We start from the raw sequence: 15952 nt of genomic DNA, 5'->3' as shown, positions 1-15952 counted from the left end.
TTTTATTTCAACAAGTTATTGAAACTGAAAACTATATTCCCCTGCATATCTGAAATCCTTCTTTCTATCCTTTACTAGATGTTTTGATATATTCTACAATCAACTAGCCTGTTTACTTCTATTTATCCCAGGGTTTCTCAAATTCATCTGGCCATCAACTTTTTAAAAATTGTCTTTCCTATTAAGATCTTGGGAAAGTTTTATTTTATAGGATATACTTTGGGAAACATCAAAGGATAATGTACTGCCTTTATAGTTGGCCATAAATTATGATGTAACAAAAATCAAAAGTAAAAATAAGATGTTAGTGTTTAAAGAAAGTTCCCAATGGGCTCTGAAATGCTACATATATGTTAAGGAGAAAGAACATTGAGAAATTTCTGATTATAGTTAAAAAAAAATTGGAAGAGTTCTGGGAAAGGAATACAAATTATGGAAAATTATAAAATTGAAAATTAGGGATTAGATTATAATATATATGCATATATATATATGCACACAAATACATACATTTGTATATGTGTATTTTAGGTATGTATACATATATATGTGTATTTGGGTATATATATATGTGTGTGTGTGTGTGTGTGTGTGTGTGTGTGTGTGTGTACTCCTTCAAAGATGTTAGATGATTTGAAAGAACAGGAAAATACACAAAAATATAGTATACTTAAAAGAAAAAATTAGAAACAGATTCAGTTTTTTGTTTTTATAAGAAGAAAGAAAGGCAATTTGAGGGAGAGTTATATGAAATTAGATAAGAAGGGATACATCTCTGTAGACCTTATAGCATTTAAGAATATTAAGGATAAACAAAAATAATATGTAGAAGTATCAGCAGAATTTAGGGTTTCTTTTTTACTATTTCTGCAAGTTAAATCGAGATAAGATCGATTAACAGAAAACAAAAGCATCCAAATTTACTGCATGGAAGCTTTGGTGAAACAGAATACTTAAAAAAAAAAAAATAAAGACCCCAAGAAGCAACTTACACATTGAATTAAGCATAGTACATTGTGAAAAAGCAACTAAATTATGTGGGGAGTACTCAAGCAGAAAACTTAACATATATATTTTATAGTAACATATAGATCTTACTTAATTTTCTTTGTGTGTGTGTGTGTGTGTGTGTGTGTGTGTGTGTGTGTGTGTGTGTGTGTGATACTGGGGATGGAACCCTTCTACCTCCGGGCTACACTCCCAGACCTAATTTTTTTTATATCTTATTTGGAAACAGGGTCTTAAGCCAGCACAGCTGGATTCTAACCTGCACGATCCTCCTGTCTCCGCCTCCCAAGCACAGGGATTAGAAGGGTGCGCCACCACGCCTGGCAATCTTATTTCATTTTCTAAAAAGGAAATCACCCTGAACATGCTTTACTTGGTCTCAGCTATTTGCTTTAGTATGGCTGGTCTACTCTGCACATCCCTAGTCTATTTTGTTTTATGCCTTACTCTTAGGAACTTTCTTCATTCAATCCAAGGTATAAAATAGAGAAACCTATTTTCCAAGTGTAATATTTAAAGAGTATACTGCTGCCTCTAGTTTAAAATGACTGAGTGGGTCATTTACTTTACTCTCTACACAAAATTCTACTGAGATGACAGTGAATAAATATAAAAGAAAAGGCTGCAGGGGATTTCAGTGATAAATTTCTACATAAGTGATTACAAAGATAGAAAGATCAAAGTTAGAAGCACATGCAGCCAGCTATAAATACTTGGAGAAGCTATAGCAAAGGAGGGAGGTGCTTAGATGAGCCACTGTAAAGCACTAGACTGGTGTTCCTCTTATAGAGAGTATAACAGAGCTGAATGCAAGTCATGAAGTAATCACTAGGACATGCTTTTGTAGCCAGTCAGCCTCTCCTACAACTCCCATCACCACTCCCAAAATATACAACTTGGTAGCAGAAAGGACAGCTAGAAAGATGGAAAGATGATGTTTAAAGAAGACACTGGAGTTTCTAGTGTGTGTGACAAACATAGAAGAAAGCTTCCTTACTGTGGCTTTTGGAGAAATCTCAGCCAGCATGCCTGTCTCCTTCTGGTGTCATATTCTCCCACTTCAGTGGAACTTGAAGCAATCCCTTGCATTCAAAGGGATGAAATGTTCCGGGAAGTTAATGGGTGCAGTAGCACAAGAAATTTACATCAGATCTACATTAATCAACTGATAGTACTGGGTAGTCATGTGTGGGTTTTTGGTTTATTTATTTTATTTATTTATTTATTTATTTATTTATTTTTAATTTATTTTGGTGGTGGTACTGGGGTTCCTGGAAGCCCTTCTACCTCCAGGCTACACTCCCAGACTTATTTTATACTTTTTTTTTTTTTTTTTTTTTTTTAGAAACAGGGTCTCTTAAGCCAGCTCTGCTGGCTTCCAACTTGGGCAATCCTCCTGTCTCCGCCTCTCAAGTGCTGGGATTACAAGCTTGCGCCACCATGCCTGGCAGTAGTCATGTGTTTTAAACAAAACAAGAGTGTAAATAAGAGTAGCAAATAGAGCAGCAGAGCCCAGAAAAGTCACAGTTTTAGACTTTGAGTGTCCAATTAATATTTTCAGAGATTTAAAATATTGCATGTATAAAGTAAGTGCAGAATGTGATGAAAGAAATTCAATTTAAGAACAAGACAACTCTTAAGCAATTTAAAGCATTTAAAAAGATTAAGCATGTGTGAGAAGATAACTTAGAAGGAATTATCCCAAAGGTACAATATCAAAAACAGAGATGGAAAATGATAGGTAAAAAGAGATTAAATGAACAGCCCAGAAATTTTAATATGCATATAAAAAGAGTTTCAGTAAGTGGAAGAGAAAATTATCATATTCTAAAGCATTTCCCATCACTGAAAAATAAAAGTGCTTGGTCCAGCAATCATTCTAGTTTAGAGCAGTAAGGCAGAGGGCTCCAGGAATATAGTTTGTGTTGTCGAGAGGAAGGGACGAAATAGAATGAACAAAACAATCAAGTAACTGTGGCTTTGAATATATTCAAAACAGAATTCTTCTCTATTGAAGTGTCTAGAAAGAAACTAGTACTAGTTGCATAGACAACTAAACATATGGAAAAATACTGGTATAAGCATTGCAAATGTAGTGAACTTCATGAATCCTATGTTAGTAGTAATGTAAATACTGAATAACTATATGAAAAAAGGCTAGCAACTTATTTTGGAAAACAGAGGCAAAAAGTATCCAGGAGAGAGGGTGGAAAATGATATAAATATTTTAGATATAAAGTTAATGGCAGCATGTGACATGGAAACTCACACCAAGTGTCTATAGCCCTCTCCTCAGCTCTCATTTTTCTAATTGGTTCTTCTCTTGGCTCTCATGTAAAAATGGAATTGTATCTTTCAAATTACTTTCTTTCATAGACATCCATGAAACTACTCTCCTGGAAACAATTTGGTTCACAAATCTATTCTTGAAACAATCACTGTGAAAAAACATTTTTCCTTTTGCCTTAATTTGAAGACTCTTTCATTTCTTTCCATAAATTGAGTACCTATTTTCTAAGCTTGTCTTTTTAAATATTTTGTCATATTCAACTAACAACATTCAATGTGTACTGATAAATCTTTTCTCACTTCTTCCACTAAAGCTACAATAACTAATATGTGTATATTCTCTACGAAGAAACTGGAACTGGGCATAGTGGTACCCATCTGTAATACTGGTCTTTTGGAAGACTGAGACAGAAGGATTGCAGGTTTGAGGCCAGTCTCAGCAATTTACTGAGACCCTCCGCAACTTAGTGAGGCCCTGTTTCAATACATAAAATAATATGAGTCTGGGGTGTAACTCAGAGTCATAATGTCGCTGAGTTCAATCCCTAGTACCCCCTAAATTTTTTTTCAAGAAACTAAGAAGCTGGACATGGTTATGTATACCTGAAATCCCAGTCTTTAGGAGGTTGAGGCAGGAAAACCACAGATTTGAAACCAGTTCTTGGTACTTAGTGAGAACCCATATCAATTTAAAAGAAATTAAATAGGGATAATAGGGATAGGGGTGTAGCTCAGTGTTAGAATACCTCTGGCTTCAATATCTCTCTCTCTCTCTCTCTCTCTCTCTCTCTCTCTCTCTCTCTCTCTCTCACACACACACACACACACACACACACACACACACACACACACACAGAGTTCAGTGGTGGCTGGCACACTCTTGTAATCCCAACATTCAGGAGGCAGAGATTGGAGGACTGAGGCTCTGGACAGCCTCAGCTACTTAGCGAGGTACATAGCAACTCAGTGAGACCCTGTTTCAAAAATGTAAAAAAGGACTAAAAAATGGGGCTGGGGATGTTGCTTGGGAGTAAAAATGCACCTGGGTTCCATCCCCAGTCCTGAAAAAAAAAAAGTACATATGCTTTGGTATCTACAATTCTAATTGTCACATGAATTGAGTTTGACAATCACTTGTTTGGTCTAAGAAGGGAAAAATAGAATTTTACATGGAGATACTATCTGGACTTTGAAAATATTCTGCCTTTGAGAAAACTTGGGAAAGAACATATGGAGAATGAGGGACATAAAAAGATTTCCATAGCATTTCAGCTTGCTTACAGGATTTTCTCATTGTGTTAAAAAAAAAAAGCTGGTTGATTAAACTTGCAAAATGAGAGGCCTCAAAAAATTGAGTAATGACCCGTAATTGTTCCTCTCCCCTGAAATCTTTAGTAAAAGGTGACATATTTATACTATCTGAAGTTAAACCAGAGTATCATTGTGTTTACTATTAAGCAGTTATAATTGCATGGCCCAATAGTCAGAATATAAGTTACATTTGTAATGTTAAATGCTCTAGTAGCCACAATGAAAAAGTAAAAAATAAGCAAAATAATTAATTATAATAATATATTTTAATCAACACCACTATCCAAAACACTATTTCAAACTGCAATCAATATGCAATTTAAAAATTAAACATTAATTAAAATTGTCAAAGTTTAATTTATATTATATACTTATAGTACATCTCAATTGGCAGTGGTCACATTTTAAGTAATCAGAAACCAAATATTTCTCATTGTGTCTGTATTAGGGCATATCTGTAACCTTAAAATATATTAATATAGTTGTGTATATATGTTAAAAATGGTATGTCTATGAGGGGAATAAAAGATAAAATGATAATATAAATGAGAACAGTAATAATAAAATACTTTTTGTGTGTATGTGGTATTGGGGATTGAATTCAGGGGCATTCTATCGCTGAGCTATATCTCTAGCTCTTTTTTATTGTTTGTTTGAAAAATTAATCTTGCTAGGTTGCTGAGAGACTCACTATGTTGCTGAAGCTGTTCTCAAACCTGCGATCCTCCTGTCTCAGCCTCCCAAGTACCGGAATCACAGGCATGTGCCACCATGCCTGGCTTCTAATCATAGTATACTTTGAAGAAGTATTAAATGTTGTTTATTTATCAGTGCGTGTACTCTTATATGAAAATTTGTAGAAGAGCTTGATCATTAGCACTGTATCACTACCAGTGGACATTTCTTTCTATGACCCTACAGAATAATTGTTTTTTTTTTTTCTTTTTACAGTAAACACAAATCATTAGATGTTGGGTAGACAGGAGGAATATTAGGAGATAAATTCTAAAGGCAAGCAGGGAATTACATATGAATATCATAGTTATACTATTTGATATATTAGATAATCATGATATTCTAAAACAAGATTGAATTAATAAAAATTTAAAGCCAGGTACAGTAGCATGTGCCTGTAATCTCAGTATTTGGAAGACTGAGCCAGAAGAATCCCAAGTTCATGACTAGCTTCAGCAACTCATGAGGCTGTTTGCAACTTAGTGAGACTCTGTTTCAAAATAAAATAAAAATAAAATAGGACTGGATATGCAGTTCATAGGTAGAAGGCCCCTGATTCCATTCCCAGTACCACTACCAAAATAAAATAAAATAAAATAAAATAAAAACTATTTCTACTTTTATACCAATTTTGTCCTAAACTTAGTAGTTTATCCCTTCAGTATTCAGTGTTTTGTTTTCCTATTTGTTAGATTTCTTAGGTCATACCTTAAATATAAATTTAATATACCCCCCAAATTGACTATTTTATGAAAAAATAAGAATTCATGGAGAACTTCTCCATTGTATTTCTCTAAGTTCTACTGTCCACTTCCATCTTGTAGTGTCTAGTTTAGGTTTTGTAAAGGAAATTTACTTTTGTTTTCCTGCCTGTTCTGATATTGATAGGATTCAGCTACTTAAGGCCATTGGATCTGTTCTTGCAGGACAGCAAAGCCCCAGGAGTATTTTATATTTTTTGATTAGCAGATAGTATTGGGCCAATCCTCCAAATATTGGATTTTGAAACCCAGTGATTAAAATTCTAGATTTTGGATGCTTTTCAAAAAATAAAAAATTAGGAAGGACCTGGCTCTGGTTACATAATTAATTGCTATGTCATAGTCATTTGGGAACATCAATTGCTTGATCATATGCGTCTCGTTAATAGAACAGCCTTTTAGTTACTATATTTGGCTACAAGAGAAAATTATATAGGGTTGGGAAAAGACCATGTATTTAGACTTACTTATTTGCCAGTTTGTCATATTTGAATAAATGCTTTTTTTTTAATTTTAAGTTTTTTCTTTTTCAGTACTGGGGATGGAACCCAGGGTCAGTCTACCTCTGAGCTACATCCCCAGCCCTATTTTTTATTCTTTGTGTGTGTGTGTGTGTGTGTGTGTGTGGTACTGGGGTTCCTGTAAGCCCTTCTACCTCCGGGCTACACTCCCAGACCTATTTTATATTTTTTTATTTGGAAACAGGGTCTCTTAAGCCAGCAAGGCTGGCTCTGAACCAGCACGATCCTCCTGTCTCTGCCTCCCAAGTGCAGGGATTACAAGCGTGCACCACCCCCGGCCCTATTTTTTATTCTTTACTTTGAAACAGGGTCTCACTTCAGTTGCAAAGGGGCTCACTACCACCACGCTCAGCTTAATTTTTTAAACAATATATTTTCTCTTTCTCTCACCCCAAATCATGAAAAGTTAAAAATAAAGTAACTTAATATGAATATTTTTTAGGATATGTTTATAGTTAATGCATGCTTCGATTACTATTTACAGACCTGGGTGAATTGTACACTGGATTTTATGGGAACTCTGTTGGTTGCCACTCTTCATTCTGCGAGTTATTCCCTCATTTTTTCTATTTCACTATAAAAGTAAGTACTTGAATTTGTATTTGAATTAATAACATAGGTCTACATTCAAATATAGTTTTAGACCCATTTAATTCTCCTATTAGTCCAAGTTCTCTAAGAGGCGGTGTCCAAGAAGGTATGAAATCTACTATAGATTTACAAAGGGAAATGTAGATCCAAGATAAAGAGGAGTGTGCTGAGCTGGGAGAACCCTCAGATAGCAAGGGAGGTCTGATCCCCATAAAGGGGAAGAAGCAACAAGAGGAAATGAGTAGGACATGTCTGAAACTGCATACATTTGCATAAAATGTATGGTCAAATCACTGGGAAGATCTTAACCAAGAGCAACCAGTGGAGAATGGACCTGCTTCAGCATTCTCTGCCATGCCTAGTGATTGGCTGGGAACAACTCATGAAAAAGGTCACCTCGTGTATCCTGAGGAGGACCCAGAGTATGGCAGCTGGCACTGTCAATCTGCCGTGCTTCCTGCAGAAGAGCTGAGCCCTCTTTTTTATGGCCACTGCAAAAGCATGTTGTTTATATTTCAGCAGAAAATTAATATGCCTGCATATTCAAGACAGAAACAGATGTTACTTTTTCATCCCGTCACCCCACATATCAATAAACTTTGGCTAAAAGAGCTAAATATGTCTCTCATGATACTTTATATTAAAATGTGGCCAACCAATTTCAACTCCAGAGTTATGGCATTGTGAGGCTACTATAGATAAACAGACTTTCCTAATATTTATTTATTTATTTATTTATTTATTTATTTATTTATTTATTTATACTGGGGATTGAATCCTGGGGCATTCTACCCATAAGCTGCATCCCCAACCTTTTCATTTTTTAATTTTAAAACAGATTCTTGCTAAGTTACTGTGTGCTAGCTTCAAATCTGTGATTCTTTTGCCTCTACCTCCCAAGTATTGGAATTATAGTTATAAACCACTGTGCTAGGTCATAATGCATATTTTAAAATTAAATATCAAATTATTTTGAGGCTTTTTTCACAAAAGGATGCTTTTCTTATAGTTGGATGCTTTCCCAAACCATCTTTAAATTCCTGTTAGAATTTAGTTTGTTTAAGACAGAATGTTAATCATGTTTCATTTCTGTGCCCATGCTGTTATTATTTCTCCTACTTCATGGTTTCTGTTCTGTCTGTCTGTCTCTAAACAATATTTATTCTTCATGGCCCAGGCTATATTTATTATCTGTGTGAATAATTCTCTACCAAAACAATTCAAACTCACCCATGTATTTTTTTTTTTTTTTTTTTGGTGGTACTGGGGGTGGAACCCAGAGGCTTTCTACCTCCGGGATATACTCCAGGATATATATTTGGAAACAGGGTCTCACTAAGTTGCTGAAAGTCTCACTAAGTAGCTGAGGCTGGCTTTGAACCCGTGCGATCCTCCTGCCTTAGCCTCCCAAGGGCGGGGATTACAAGTGTGTGCCACCACGCCCGGCTTCTCACCCATGTATTAAGGATTCATTATATTGCTAGCATCCTAAGCTACTTACTTAAAATACCACAAATTCTCTCTTTAATAAGATTATATATTTCCTGGAAAAAGAAAGCATGTTTCATATTTTAAAAATAAATCTGAGAGCCGGGCGTGGTGGCACACTGTTGTAATCCCAGCATTCGGGAGGCTGAGACTGGAGGATCGCGGTTCGTGGACAGCCTCAGCTATTTAGTGAAGCCCTCCACAACTTAGTGAGACCCTGTTTCAAAATAAGAAATAAAAAATAGGGCAGGGGGTGTATCTCGGAGGTCAAATGCCCCTGGGTTCCATCCCCAGACCCACAAAAAAATAAAAAAATAAAAAAATTAATTTGAAACAGAAGAATGGTATTAAGGGTTAATTCTATTTACTTTTAAAAATACCTCTCAAATAAAATTTTATGTAATTATTTCATGGTTGATAAACAAGAGCCAGGAGTAAAAAGGAGTCTAGAAACCATGTTCAAGCAGCGGGAGCTGAGGATAAACCCTGAATTTGGATTCAGGAGCCTTGATTTCTAGTCACCCTTCTGGCTCACATGCCAGGCATATCACTTTCTTCCTTCCCCTTCTGGGGTTCATTTCTTCCCCCTATGAAATGTGACTTAACTTAGATACCTGCTATTTAACGTGTGGTATAGGTCCTCCTCTACACCTACTGAATTAGGATATCTCAGTGCAGGGCCCCAAAGCCTGCCTTTTAACAAAAGTCCCAGGTGATTTCTACTAAAATGTGGGAAATAATATCGAGTTCTTAAGCCAGATTCCCCGGATTTTTTTTATGGAACGATTATAAGACTTCTATAGTTGACTGAAATTGTAGTTAATGTTCTTAGTATGCATAGCATTTACATATACATGTATCGAAGGGGGAAAAGTGTCTTACCCTTTAGAGTCTGTGTACCTAGAAGCATTATCTATAAACTGGGTGATTACAAAGTTTCTTTATAGCCCTAGAGTATTTTAATCTTTATATTCTTCAGAACACTCAGTATAGAGCAGAGCTTATAAACTATGAGCTAATAGGTTACATATAATAAAAGTTTTAGCTTGTTCAGTGTTTTTGTCAAATAATATAACATGTTAAATCAGGAATTTTTACATAAAATTACAAGTTAGAGGAGTGTTTCTTTTTCTTTTCTGAAATTTCCAGATCTGGTAAACCCTGCTTTTGATCTCCAATATGTAGCAATTTTTTGCATCATATTAATTATGACACAGTTAAACTCAGATTATTCTCCCTTTAGCTTTCCACATTCTCCACTAATACATATTGTCCACAACATGGGGCCAAAGGGTAGTGGTAAAACTTTAATGTTGGGTGCACTGGTGATGTGTGAAGAAAATACTTTTAAAATTTTTATTTAGGTAAATAATAGTGTATGTCCCCTCGGCCAGCATCCTCATTTAATGGTTTAAATGCCTGATCATGTTTTCCACATATTGCACAGAGCTTTTTATATATTAGCTACTCAATAATGATCATTGAGAACTATCAAAATGAAATTTTACCCAAAAATGTCCTGATTTTGCTGTTCAAAATTAGGGCTTTGTATTATTGCTACCTAAGGGATGTCAGTTTTCTAATAAAACACAAATTGGTCAGCTTTAAATTTCTCCATCCCACAATTTTGGAGGCCAAAAGTTCAAAATCAAGACGTAGGCAGGGCTGACTCCTTCTCTAATGGAGAATCCCTTTTGTGCTTTGCGCTAGCTTATTTTGTCCATCAACGATACCTGCACTTTCTTTGGCTCCTAAACACATCACATTAAGTTCTGCCACCATCCTCATGTGACATTTCTCCTGTGTTATATTTTCTGTTCTATCACTTTATAAAGACACTCAGCATTGGATTTGAAGAACACCCTAAATCCAAAATGATCTCATCTTGAAATCCTTAAATGAATTAAGTCTGCAAGGATTTCATATCCAAATAAGATCATGTTCACAGGTACTGGGCCTCAGAATTTGGTCTCAAGTATTTTGGGAGTTACTTTATCTCACTACATAGGGTGGAGCAGTTTTTAAACCATCCATCTTTCCAACTATCTCCTTCTGTCTTCTGATTAGAGGTACCATGTGGCAAGCTCTCAACAGATTTGGCAGTTGTCAGGAGGAGGTCATTCTCCTGTAATCTCCCATTTTAGTGAGACTTTATCTGAAGAGTCCACTATTAGAGCATTTGGGAAGGAACAGAGGTTCATCCAGCAAAACAAAAAGGTGGTAAATGTCAACTTGGTCTGTTTCTATAATAACATGATTTCAAACAGGTAACCTGTCACTTCAATACACATAGTTCAGGATAAGTCTCCTTTTAGATAGCTTGTTCCTTGACTTCTAAACAGAAGTTTATTTTTCAACAAATAAAGATATGTATATTAAGATGTTGAATGCTTTCTAGCATCTAATATGCATTTAATTAAAATTATGTCATATATAGTTATATAAAAGCTATTTCATATGAGAAGAAAGTCCCAAGCTAGGTATGGCAGTAGATGAGAGACTGTGATGGGAGGACTTGAGAGGCTGAGATGGGAGAATCACAGGTTCAAGACAAGCAAGTGGTAACTTAGTGAGATCCTTTGTCAAAAAAAGGGGTGCGGCTGGGTTTGTAGCTCATGGAAGAGCACTCCTAGGGTTTGATCACCAATAATGGAGAGAGAGAGAGAGAGAGAGAGAGAGAGAGAGAGAGAGAGAGAGAGAGAGAGAGAGAGAACAAATAGGAAAAAAGGTGTCAAGTTTTTTAAGTACATATAGAATATTTGAAATGACTCTGTTTTGTATTTCATATTTTTAAGGTATATTTTGTTTGCATGTGCTATTTTAAAACACTTCTAACACCAGGTGTGGTGGTGCATGCTTGTAATCCCCGTGCTTGGGAGACGGAGACAGGAGGATCCCGCAGGTTCAAAGCCAGCCTCTCTGGCTTAAGAGACCCTATCTCCAAATAAAAAAAGTATAAAATGGGCCTGGGAGTGTAGCCCGGAGGTAGAAGGGTTTTCAGGAACCCCAGTACCACCAAAAAAGTAAATTAATTAATTAAAAAAACACTTCTAATTTGAAGTTATAACTTTAGGTAAAGGATAAAAACAAAATATTAAGTAGTAGTCGGCAAATTTTTAGCTTTAGAGAATAATTTAATCATTAATATATCTAATTTTATAGTGTTTTGTAATTGGAGAGGTAATTTGTCAATAGGACTTTTTAAATTCAATATATAATTTTAGCTAGTGCTCTTTTCTTCTGCTTTTTTAAATTCTGATTAAGTTTTTAAGTCAAGTTTTGCAGAAGTAACGTGCACTTTTTTTTTGCAGAGCAATCCTTTAAACTACCAACATTGCAATTGACAATCCTATGTTTGATTAAGTTCCAAGGAAGTGGGGAGAATAAAAGAAAACAGCTATTGCCACTTACGTCTCAAGTTCCCAGAGGAGAGTTAGTACTAAGTGAACCAAAACTTCCGTGTCTCTGTTGCTCAGGAATACATTCCATTTATTACAGGTGGATGTCTGTGAGGCTTGAATTTCTTGGCAACTTAATGGGATTCTTTGCTGCACTGCTTGCTGTGCTGGCTGGCAATTCCATAGATTCAGCAAGAGTTGGTTTGTCTATATCCTCTGCCCTAAATGTAAGTAATAATCATTTTGTGGTACATGGCATATTTATAATCCAATTAATTAAACACTCTTCTCCTTTGCCTGTCTGAATTATAGATTGTATTAACTAAGTAATGAGAGACAAATCTGGATTACCCTGGAGGCTCGTTTCTTCCTCTCTTTGGGTAGCAGCAGGAAGCTGGCTCAGCAGCTTTAAGGTAGAATAGAATAGGCTAATGCCCAAGGCTGAACCCTGGAGGAACGGGACCCTTCTGTTGTTATGTAGTAATCCACAAATTTCCTAATTTATTATCTTTTAAAAATTATAGTGTTATAATTTAGAACCTCAGTCTACCCTGCAAGGCATGTTCCCTTTGTCCAAGCAAGGAGATAAATTCTAGTTCTAGAGACAGTATATGAAGGGCTTCTCCTCTGCTTGTAAATTTTTTCTTTAATGAGCTTGTTATAGTTTGAATATGAAATGTTCCTCCCCAAGTCCTCCATGTTAAGCAATGCAATGTTGTTCATGTATGAACTAATTGGATAGTGAGAGCTGTAGCCTCATCTGTGGATTAAACAATTTGATATATTAATAATTTGGAACTCTGGATGGTATCGGTATGAATGCAGGGTGTGTCTGGAGGAGTAGATTACTGGGCTTGGCATTGGGTAATATCTATCCCTGATCCTTTCCTTTCTCTCTGCCTTTTGGCTGCCATAAACTGCGCATCTTTTCTTTGCCATGCCCTGCCCTCATTTTTCTGCCTTGGAGCTGGCTGACCATGGACTGAACCTCTGAAATCCTGAGCCAAAATAAACATTTCCTCTTCATGTCAGTTGCCATCAAATGCAAAGCTGACTAACAGAAGGACTTGTTTTATATTACACTGCAAAGTTCTAGTGGCAAGAGTGTGTTCGTGTTCATGCTCCCATGATAAAAGAGTTAATTGTTTCAATTGCTTAACATAATTTCATATATAGATTATTGGTACATTTTACTCTTTTTTGTGGTACTGGGGTTCCTGGAAGCCCTTCTACCTCCGGGCTACACTCCCAGACCTATTTTTACATTTTTTATTTGGAAATAGGGTCTCCTAAGCCAGCGCGCGCGGCTGGCTTCGAACCTGCGCGATCCTCCTGTCTCTGCCTCCCAAGCGCGGGGATTATAAGTGTGCGCCACCATGCCTGGCTACATTTTAGTCTTTTATCCAAGACCCTTAAGGCCAGTTGCATTTCAGAATTCAGAATTTGGACTTCTAGAAGGGAAATACTATGTGTGTGTGTGTGTGTGTGTGTGTGTGTGTGTGTGTGTGTGTGTGTGTATTTCTGTGTGTTTATACATATACATATAAGGGTAGAAGCCCATAATCAAGCATTACTATATCTTTGGTTAAATACAGAAATATGGATCTTGAGAGGTTACATAAGCACTTTAAAGAGATCCGTATCTGTTCAAGCCAGATAGACCATCACATGGGTTGGAACCAAACTCAGGGGAAGAAAAAGACTTGTCAAATTTTTTTGTCTTTCAGAATTATATTTAAAATTACAACCTGGAGAACCTATATTTGGGAGAAGAGTAAAAATAAACTAGTGTTTATGATAAAAAAGAGGAAATAGAATAGTGAGAAAGAATTTTCCTTCTGATAGAATGTGGTAAAGAAGGCTACCACATATAAAATCTTTCTTCTCATCTAGGATATACATCTTATGAGATATATCTTATCTATCATGGTATAAAAACAATTTTATACCAAATGTGGATTTATTTAATGTATGTGGATTTATTTAATGTATATCAAATCATAATCATTCTGTAATCTGCTAAATAATTTTATTTCAATTTATATGGATGAGTCTAATATGCTTAAAGAAATATGTGTTTGTATGAGTATAATGATCACTTCTGATGTTAAATAATTCAGAGATAAAATACATAAAAACTCTGAAAATAAAACCTTACAAAAATAAAGCAATGCTTTTATTACTAGAAGATGAAAAAAATGTGAATAAAACTTTTAATTTCTTTCTCATCCCCTCTTTATTTCCAGATTACTCAATTTCTAAATTTTGGGGTAAGATAAGCATGTAAAATTGAAATCAATGCAGTTTCCATTGAAAGAATGTGTGAATATGAAGATGGATAAGGAGGTAGACATTCATAAATAACCAGTAAATATGTTGTGGTGTAGCTTGAATTGACATCTTAAAAAATAAAATTAGCCAGGCATCATGGCTCATGATGTAATCTTTGTACTTGGGAGGCTGAGACAGGAGAATCGCAGGTTCACTGCCAGCCTCAGCTACTTAATGAGGCCTTCTACAACTTAGTAAAACCCTTCTTGTTTCAAAATGAATAAAAAGTAGGGCTAGGAGTGTAGCTTGAAGGATGAATGCCTTTGGGTTCAATCTCTAATACCACAATAAATAAATAAATAAATAAATAAATAAATAAATAAAATTTAAACAAAGCCTCCATTTCAAATTCATGTTAGGATATACATCTTATGAGATATATCTTAAATATTATGGTATTAAAAACATCCTTATACCAAATGTGGATTTATGTAATGTATAAATAGTTAACATCTCAATGACATTAAATAAAAAATTATTATAAAATGCACTATTTTGTATATGTTACTAAAACAAAAATAGAAAATTTGCTAATTAAATTAGGACTCCATAAATTGCAAGGTTATTCAATGAGTTATAAGAATGAAATATGATAACCTATTTTTAAAAGATAATAATTTGTCCTCTAGTAATAAGGATAAAATATAGAAATTACAATTATAATTTTGAGGTATTTTACATTGAGTAAAATGTCTTAATATGGTCATTATAATTATTTATAGTGTGCATCAATTTTATTTATTTTTTCTTTTTTCTTTTTTTAATTTTTATGTCGATCATAAAGAAAATGGCATACATTCAGACTGTGCACCCCCAAATTTCCCTCCCCCACTCCCAACAATGAGTGTCCAGGTTAACCATGCTACATTCATACTTTTACACATGTTCAGATGTAGTTTCTCCATTAATCAACCTCAGCCTTATTCGTCTCCTACCCTTCCATTTTAGCTTTGCTGAGGTTTCCCCTCCATTATTTGGAGTCCCTCTGGTATTCCTAATCGTTTCTAGTTTGGGCATATTAGAGAAAACATATGTTTCTTCTCTTGTTATGCTTGGCTGATCTCATTTAACATAATATTCTCCAGGTCTTTTCATCTTTGTGTGAATGACATGATTTTGTTCTTCTCCATAGCTGAGTAGAATTCCATTGTGTGTATTTCCCATAATTTTGCAATCCATTCATCTGTTGATGGAGATCTAGGTTGGTTTCATATTTTGCCTATTACAAATTGTGCTGCTTAAGCCGGGCGTGGTGGCGCATGCTTGTAATCCCCGCACTTGGGAGGCAGAGACAGGAGGATCGCGCTGGTTCGAGGCCAGCCTCGCTGGCTTAAGAGACCCTGTTTCCAAATAAAAATATAAAAATAGGTCTGGGAGTGTAGCCCGGAGGTAGAAGGGATTCCAGGAACCCCAGTACCACCACCAAAAAAAAATTGTGCTGCTATTAATATGGGTATGCATATGTTACTGTAGATCTCTGATTTCAACCCCTTTGGACAAATACCCAGGAGTGGTATAG

At 35.5% G+C, this 15952-nt stretch overlaps 1 pseudogene across 1 annotated transcript in view; it reads left to right on the top strand.

Annotated features, from left to right (window-relative positions):
- The window catches only part of LOC308263456 (multidrug resistance-associated protein 1-like), a 65956-nt pseudogene that overhangs the window by 35752 nt on the left and 14252 nt on the right, over positions 1 to 15952 (top strand). The window contains exons 3-6 of the transcript in view: positions 7138 to 7207; positions 10772 to 10971; positions 12203 to 12329; positions 14349 to 14448. The product of the transcript in view is annotated as a multidrug resistance-associated protein 1-like (transcript). The remainder of the gene's footprint in view (positions 1 to 7137; positions 7208 to 10771; positions 10972 to 12202; positions 12330 to 14348; positions 14449 to 15952) is intronic.

The sequence above is a fragment of the Muscardinus avellanarius genome (assembly GCF_963383645.1).
Source record: "Muscardinus avellanarius genome assembly, chromosome: 5".
In the NCBI taxonomy this organism is placed as follows: domain Eukaryota; kingdom Metazoa; phylum Chordata; class Mammalia; order Rodentia; family Gliridae; genus Muscardinus; species Muscardinus avellanarius.
This window is presented reverse-complemented; position numbering and strand designations above follow the sequence as displayed.